The following is an 8,457-nucleotide window of genomic DNA, read 5'->3' on the forward strand; positions in this document are numbered from 1 at the left end:
GGCTTGTGGCTATCGCTGTTCCTTCATCCGTCGGACATGCCCGCAGCATCTCAGTGCTCTGTAAATGGTTCTTCCACATCTAACCTCTATTCTTACTAATTCATTCCTCTCATGCTCCACCGTAACAGATCCATTTTCACAGTCTCAGTCTCTTGTTCAGGGCCCAGTACTCTCTAAGCCATATGTCTGAATGCTTTCAACCACAACACACAGCACCGTTTTCTTTGTTTCTCCAGATATGTGCCGACTCCAACAGATCCTGTTTAGAGATTTAACAACTACCCCTTGCTTGACTTATCCTGTGTGATATATCCACATTACACTGGCCAGTCTTGGCCATTAGTACTTGAACATTTCCACATTTTTCAACCGAACGAACTCAAAATTCAAATCATTACCTTGATCACTTCCAACAAATATTCTGTTTTATTCATATTGACTGCTAATCCTCAGTGTGTATATGCATCCACTAACTTTCTCATTTGATACATGGCATCATTCTCATCCATAGCAAGACGTACTTAATCCTCACCAATCAGTAGTGTGCAGTACTGGCACACCCACACTTCTGCACTGCCTATTCCAATAGCCAAGAACACCTAAATGCAACTGATGACATAGAATATCCTTAAACCTTTACTTGTTTATAAAATTTCTGGTATCTTATTACCAACCTTCACAGCTGCCCTGCATCAATGGTACATTCTTTTCACCAACTCTATTTTTGCACCATCCATACCAACATTTTGTAATGCCTTCCACAGTAATTAGTGTTGTAAACAAGGTTGGGTTTACAAAAAACACAACTTCTTTATTTGCTTCACATGTAAAATTACAATATTTACACTAACAAAACTGAAAGTTATCTCGAAGCAAATTGAACTATGAATTTGGAGAAAGAGTCTGTCTTTGTACACTATATACACGTTGGAGTATTCACGTTCACTACTATTTCGGAAAGATAGTCCTTGTGACATGAAAAGTTCTTGATAGTCGAAAACTATCAGAAGCACTGACGTAAATATCTCAGAGAGTCCTTCCTTGTTGAAGTGTCTGAGTTCATTAACGTAAGTTCAATGACTGAAGAGTTCCTACTTAGCGAAACTAAGTTGATAATGGGAGCTTGCATTAGCTAGGGAATGATAGTGGCATATAATGGTAAGACTGGGCATGGACAGCGGAACAGGCAAGAGGAGCGGTGACCCGAGGTGAGACCTCTTACTGCCAGAAATTCAGTCCACCTGGCCGAAGCACATTTTCAAGAGGAGTAGCCTCCGTGCTCGACGTAGGGTGTATTCTGGAGCTGGACACCGGGGTCAGTGGGCATCTGGACAGGCTAGGAGCTCCTTTTTATAGCACACACGACGTTCCAGGCACGCGCACTGAGGGCTGCGCATCGAGGCTCGAAGAATAACACACTGGCACGCGTGTAGCTGGCTGGCGGATCGAGAAGGGAGTGACGGACATACAACAATTAGCTTGGCACAGAATTATAATCGTTGTCTATATCAACAAACACCAAATGAAGACCTTGATTTTTTGCCAACATTTCCTGGCACATCTGACGTACAAAAGAAAAAATTCTATCCACACAACGTTTTACAGCAATAAAACCCACCTGCTCCTGGCATACAACATGTACCAAACTTTCCACTTTGTTATTTTAATTACTGTACTACTGAACAAGATTCTCACCGAATACATGACACTTCTCCCGCTGTAAAATGTAACTTAAACAGCTATACAGCTGTGAAATAGTACTATTACTACTACTATTATTATTAGTAGTACTACTAACCGAGTAGAGGGCGGTTGGCCACGGTTCTACCGTGGTTCTACACTTCTGCATTCGGGAGACGGAGAAGATCAGGCCGTCCACCGTCAGCTGTCCTGAGAATTGTTTTCCATGGTTTTCCATTCTCCTGCACTAAAAAGAACGCCGGTACAGCTCCTAATATAGGCCACGGATACACCCACCTCACTTTCTCCGCAAATTACATCACCTATACAAACCTCCCTGGCCTGAGAGACGGCGTTACCATCTAGGAAGCCCGCCGCCCCCCTTTAGGGGCAAGCTTTAGTAGTAGTAGTATTTCTCAGCTGTCCAGTTGCTTAATTGTGTGTTGAGCAAACGTAAGAAATCAGTTACTTTCACAACTGCTGTAAATATTCCAAACTTGATCTTTAACCCAAGATACAGGACCCAGGAAAGAGCACTTTAAAAATAGTGCATAAAGACACTGTTATTTAATACTGTAACAAAGAAGGCCGAGAGTCTGGAGGGTCTGGCTATAGGCGACAATGCCAGCGTAAGGATTAGTCTGTCACATATCTTTCATGCAAAAACAAAATATAAAATATAACGTTCAATGTTTCAGGGAACGGTTCGGTTTGTACTCCGTGGACTTCAATGATCCGGCAAGGCCCAGGACAGCCAAAGCTTCGGCCCAAGTTATGAAGGAGATCTTTCACACCCGGCAACTACCAGAGCAAACTAATAGTCGATATCTTAACGTGTTAGCTGAAGAAATGGTAGCAATGTTAGCGTCATAACACTGTATATAATTTAAAAAATAAAAGTATGTATTTCTATTAAGTGAAGGTCTTCTCATATGCAAATTGTCATCGAATCCCGTCGTTAGCCTCAAAATGAAATTCGACTTGATAATCTGTCCATAAATAAATGGATTGTTCTATCCACGCAGGTGAGAAGTTATGATGGCTAAATGCTATCGAAGCATCTGGGTTGAACATTTTCACACTTTTACCAGTTATCTTCATTCCTGAAGAGTTACTTCTTTCGATATATATAGGGTTGATGGCTAAATTTTTAATCACCGAGCCCGATAGCTGCAGTCGCTTAAGTGCGGCCAGTATCCAGTATTCGGGAGATAGTAGGTTCGAACCCCACTGTCGGCAGCCCTGAAGATGGTTTTCCATGGTTTCCCATTTTCATACCAGGAAAATGCTGGGGATGTACCTTAATTAAGGCCACGGCCACTCCCTTCCCATTCCTAGGCCTTTCCTGTCCCATCGTCGCCATAAGACCTATCTGTGTCGGCGCGACGTAAAGCTACTAGCAAATAAAAAAAAAATTGATTAACTTTTATACCACCTTCAGTCACCTACAATCGCCATGGCGAATATTTCCAATTGAGATGTGTAACTGATTTGCACTTTTCACAGCACGGAAATTCATCATCATCATCATCATCATCATCATCATCATCATCATCATCTGTTTACCCTCCAGGGTCGGCTTTTCCCTCGGACACAGCGAGGGATCCCACCTCTACCGCCTCAAGGGCAGTGTCCTGGAGCTTCAGACTCTTGGTCGGGGATACAACTGGGGAGAATGACCAGTACCTCGCCCAGGCGGCCTCACCTGCTATGCTGAACAGGGGCCTTGTGGAGGGATGGGAAGATGGGAAGGGATAGGCAAGGAAGAGGGAAGGAAGCGGCCGTGGCCTTATGCTAGGTACCATCCCGGCATTCGCCTGGAGGAGAAGTGGGAAACCACGGAAAACCACTTCCAGGATGGCTGAGGTGGGAATCGAACCCACCTCAACTCAGTTGACCTCCCGAGGCTGAGTGAACCCCGTTCCAGCCCTCGTACCACTTTTCAAATTTCGTGGCAGAGCCGGGAATCGAACCCGGACCTCCGGGGGTGGCAGCTAATCACGCTAACCACTACACCACAGAGGCGGACGGAAATTCATTTTTGTAATTTTTTTCTAAATTCAGTCCTGGTGTATCATATGGGACATAGGGTCATTCCATTCTTTCTAACAAGGGGACATTCCCTACTCGTCACCACCGATTTTGCTCAAATTTATAGAACATGCAGGGCTTGGCTAGAAATGAAAGTACCCAAAGTGGCAACTCCAGATGACCAAGCGTATTAAAAAAAAAAAAAAGTTGACGCGGTTCTGGCACCGTATTAACCACTTACGTTAGCGCGTCCGCCGAGCAGTTGGCGTAGCGGTAAGAGCTTGGACTAGTAATTCGGTGGTCGTGGGTTCGACTCCCCGTGTGGAGAATATCTTTCTCAATTTTTGTATTATTCATTTATTTTAATTTATTGTACTTATTTATATGCAAAAGGCATATAGGATGCCATTATTTTAATGAGCGCACCTTTGTAGAAAATTTGGAGTTGCGAACTTTCCCGACGTGTTCAAACAGATATTCTTCTTTTTTCTCCTTTATTGGCTATCGCCCCTCCTTGGGGAATGTGCCATAAATGTGAATAGTTATTTCGCTGTAAGATTCATTTTCACCTGACAAGTGAAGGTTGCTCCTGGCGGCATAGAGGGAATTAGATATTTTTCACTAATAGAGCATGTCAAGAACATATCAGATGTAAGGCTTTTCAGGCGTTTGCTCTATTAACCAGCGTTTCGTCTTAGGTCTGACACTAGACTCGTCAGAGTGGGATGTGTCAGAGCCTACCCACTGATGCTGGGTGTATGCAGGTGAGCTTATCAGAAGCCTATTTATGAGGCACAGTCTGATAACTGCATACAGGAGATAAATCTCCACAATGGAATTATTGCCCACCTAGCAATTCCAAATGGAAAATTCTAAATTCCCACTGAGGGAATTAGATATTTTTCACCAATAGAGCCTGTCAAAAACATATCAGATGTAAGGTGGTGGTGGTGGTGATTATTGTTTTAAGAGGAAGTACAACTAGGCAACCATCCTCTATATAACACTAATAAGAGAGAAAAAATGGAAGGGGTCCGACACTTCGAAAAATGAAGGTATCGGCCAAAGGAAGAAAAGGGCCACGAAGGGCATGAAAATGAAAGACTCCCTAGCCCTCGAAAACCTAATAGCGTCGGGGTCGGAAAGGAACAAGAGTTGACCAAGGGAGGTCGGATAGGATAGATGAAGGTGAGGAGCCTGGCACAAGTAAGTGGAAGAAATGCGAGGACTCAGCTGAGGGCCCCATGGTCGCCAACCCACGCTCCATAGTTCAGAGCCCCTGGGGCCCCTTTTAGTCGCCTCTTACGACAGGCAGGGGTTACCGTGGGTGTTATTCTACCGCCCCCACCCACAGGGGGATCAGATGTAAGGCTTTTCAGGCGTTTGCTCTCTTAACCAGCGTTTCATCTTAGGTCTGACACTAGACTCGTCAGAGTGGGATGTGTCAGACCCTACCCACTGACGCTGGGTATATGCAGGTGAGCATAGCATAGCATAGCATGAGTTATTTCATTCCCACTCCTCATACGAGGAGGGGCGGGCCATCAGCTCAACAAAGGAGCTCTTCGGCCTTTGAGATTAAAAGGTCAGCGATGAAAGTAAAACGCAGAAGGGCATGTGTTGTACATACCATATAGAGAGGATGGTAAATGAGTTTGGTGCAGGGAGACCGTGACAACAAGCTGGGACCCAGGGAGGACCCGCAAAGCCCCCGCACGAGCAGACCCCTACAAACACCAGAGGAAAAGGGAAGAGAACTTTATTTACATAGCAAAGCATCTTGGGCGTGCATTCCGGAGGAAGAAAAGTGGTACAGAATAAAACATTAATGTTGAGAAAGACAAGAAGAACAAAGAATTATGAGCTAGAGTTTTACTAGTAATGCATAGGGACAGGTAACGGGTTCGGCAGGAAGGTGGTGTAAGGAGGACAAGGGAAGTGTTGCAGTATGAAATAATAAAGGGTGGTTGTGATATTGGTAATCGAGGTAGCGAGTAGGCAAAGGAGATCTAAAATTGGGAGGGACGACGAAAAAGAAGTGTGTTGGGGAGCAAGGAGAAAGATGGGCTGCGGGTGTGGGGTGGATGGCGGGTCCGGTGGTGATCGATGAGGAGAAGTGAGAAGAGAGGAGCGAACAGTATGGGGCGGGGAGCGAGAGTGTTCCACTCGGTGGTGTAGACGACGGAGGCAGACGCCGGAAGTAACCAGATGAAGGACGTCGTCATAGCAGGGAAGTTGGAGATGGACCATGAACGTTGGACCATGATTGTTGTAGATACGAAAAACTCTATGGGCGGGGATGCCTGCCGCGTGGAGTTCGTTCATGATGTCCTCCTCCGTTATAGCTGGGTCAGTACCGCGGACAACACAGCGGAAGGAGACGATGACCTGCGGTAGCTGCAGCTGCTTGTTCTGCTCATCACTACTACTACCCCTACCACTACCATCTCCACTTCTGCCCATACTACCCCATCTATTTCTCTTCTTCATACAACAACTAGCCACCTCACTCCTATCATGTCCACTCCCACCCCCTCCCTCTCTACCACACTATCCAGTCCACACACGCCTCCTGTCACCTACACGGATGCCGTCCTTAAAGCTCAGAACATCTCCCACGCCGAAGCAACTACAGCAATGCCACCTCACCAGCAGTCTCCATCTCCAAGCTGTGTCATCCGTGGCATTGACCCCGCCATCGCCAACCGGGACATCCTGGAAGAACTACAACTGGCAGGCGTCCCCGCCCGTCGAGCGTTTCGTATCTTCAACGCCAACGGCCCGACCTTCATGGTGCGCATACAACTCTCCTCTGCAGCCGACGTAGACCATCTACTCACCAACGGTGTCCGTTTTTGCGGGCGGACTTATCGAGTGGAGCCCTCTCGCTCCCCACCCCGCCCCGACCGATCCCCTCCTTTTACCACTTCTCGCAGCCCACCGCCCGCCCCGCCACCCACCCCACCCCCACAAGCTGTCCTCCTACCCGCTCCACCACCGAACTTCCTCATATCGCCCTTCCAGACTCTAGACCTCCTTCGCCTACTAGCCACTTCCATTACCATCATAACCACGACCCTTTCCTACCTTCTATCACAATCCTACCCTCCTCCTTACTCCACCTTTCTCCCAGCTCAATTTATGTAATTTATGTAATTCATGTAATTATCTGTAAATACTGTCACTTTCTGTAATGCGCCCCCGAGATACATTGGTATTAAATAAATAAATCACTTGTCCCCTCTTCCCCCGGTGTTTGCGGGGGTTTGCCTATGTGGGGTGCTTTGTGGGTCTTCCCTGGGGTCCCGGCTTCTTGTGATGGTGCCTTTACGCCAGATTCATTAACTATTTTCCCCCTCTGGTGTGTACAACACACACCCCCTACATTTTCTCTATTTCAGTAAAATCTTTCCTTCACATGGCCGAAGAGCTCCTTAGTTGAGCTGATGGCCCGCCCCTCCTTGTTTGAGGAGAGGGAGTGAAATAACTTGTTTTCACTTCGCTCACCTGCATACACCCAGCGTCAGTGGGTAGGGTCTGACACATCTCACTCTGACGAGTCTAGTGTCAGACCTAAGATGAAAGGCTTGTTAATAGAGCAAACGCCTGAAAAGCCTTACATCTGATATGAGTGTTAAGTATGTTGGGCTGTTTCAGCAACGCTAGCTTGACTGAGCTTGTGAAGTTGTAAAGGGAGGTGATGAGGAGGTGATATGGATCGTAGGTCGGTTGGAATGGGAGGTTGAAACCTGTTTGAGAACGGGGTGGGTATTCTTGTGGGTATGGTGTGATTGGAGTGGGGGGGTGGGCCGGGGCGGCGATGTGCAGTGACTGGGGCCTGGCAGCTGGGTAGGGGTGGAGAGTGTGAGGTGGTGGTGGTGGTGATTATTGTTTTAAGAGGAAGTACAACTAGGCAACCATCCTCTATATAACACTAATCGGAGGGAAAAGGGGAAGGAATCCGACACTTCGAAAAATGAAGATATCGGTCAAAGAAAGACAAGGGCCACGAAGGGCGCGAAAATGAAAGACTCCCTAGCCCTCGCAAACCTAATAGTGTTGGGGTCGGAAAAGAACAAGAGTTGGCCAAGGGAGGTCGGATAGGATAGATGAAGGTGAGGAGCTTGGCACAAGTAAGTGGAAGCAATGCCAGGACAGCTGAGAGCCCCGTGGTCGCCAACCCACGCTCCAAAGTTCAGAGCCCCTGAGGCCCCTTTTAGTCGCCTCTTACGACAGGCAGGGGATACCGTGGGTGTTATTCTACCACCCCCACCCACAGGGGGATGGAGAGTGCGAGGGTTCTACTCTGCAGTGATGGCCATGTATTTGAACTCTGGTGCTTATTAGTTGCTTGACGTTGTTTTCAGTTGGAAGTTGCAGATGCACCATGTATATAGGGCTATGTGCGCAGAGTATTCTGGTGACTCTTTGTATGCGCGATGTAGCACCTTACTTCATATAAGTGACTGACCCTCTATTATTTCTAGATTTTATCATTTAAAATTGCACAGTGCCAATCCCCAATCCTATTCAACTGTTTTTCTGAAGGACTCACTATTTAATTTCTTATTTACCTATGCATTGTTTTTGCATTTTATTCGGCTGATGATGACCCAGATTGGGGACAAACACGGTACCGCTTCTGCTTATAATTAAATAGAAATGTAACGCTACATTTCTTATTTATTTGTAATGAATATGGAAGGATAACGAAATACCTGAAGATTGGACAAAAGGGGTGATAGT

General features: G+C 46.4%; 1 protein-coding gene across 1 annotated transcript in view; it reads left to right on the forward strand.

The window, feature by feature from the left end:
* Positions 1–2,528, forward strand: part of LOC137497059 (myrosinase 1-like) — a 66,545-nt gene extending 64,017 nt beyond the window's left edge. The window contains exon 10 of the mRNA XM_068225675.1: positions 2,379–2,528. The gene's annotated coding sequence lies outside the window, so the exon portion shown is untranslated. The remainder of the gene's footprint in view (positions 1–2,378) is intronic.
* Positions 2,529–8,457: the final 5,929 nt, after the last annotated feature.

Source organism: Anabrus simplex, chromosome 1 (genome assembly GCF_040414725.1).
Source record: "Anabrus simplex isolate iqAnaSimp1 chromosome 1, ASM4041472v1, whole genome shotgun sequence".
NCBI classification, from domain to species: domain Eukaryota; kingdom Metazoa; phylum Arthropoda; class Insecta; order Orthoptera; family Tettigoniidae; genus Anabrus; species Anabrus simplex.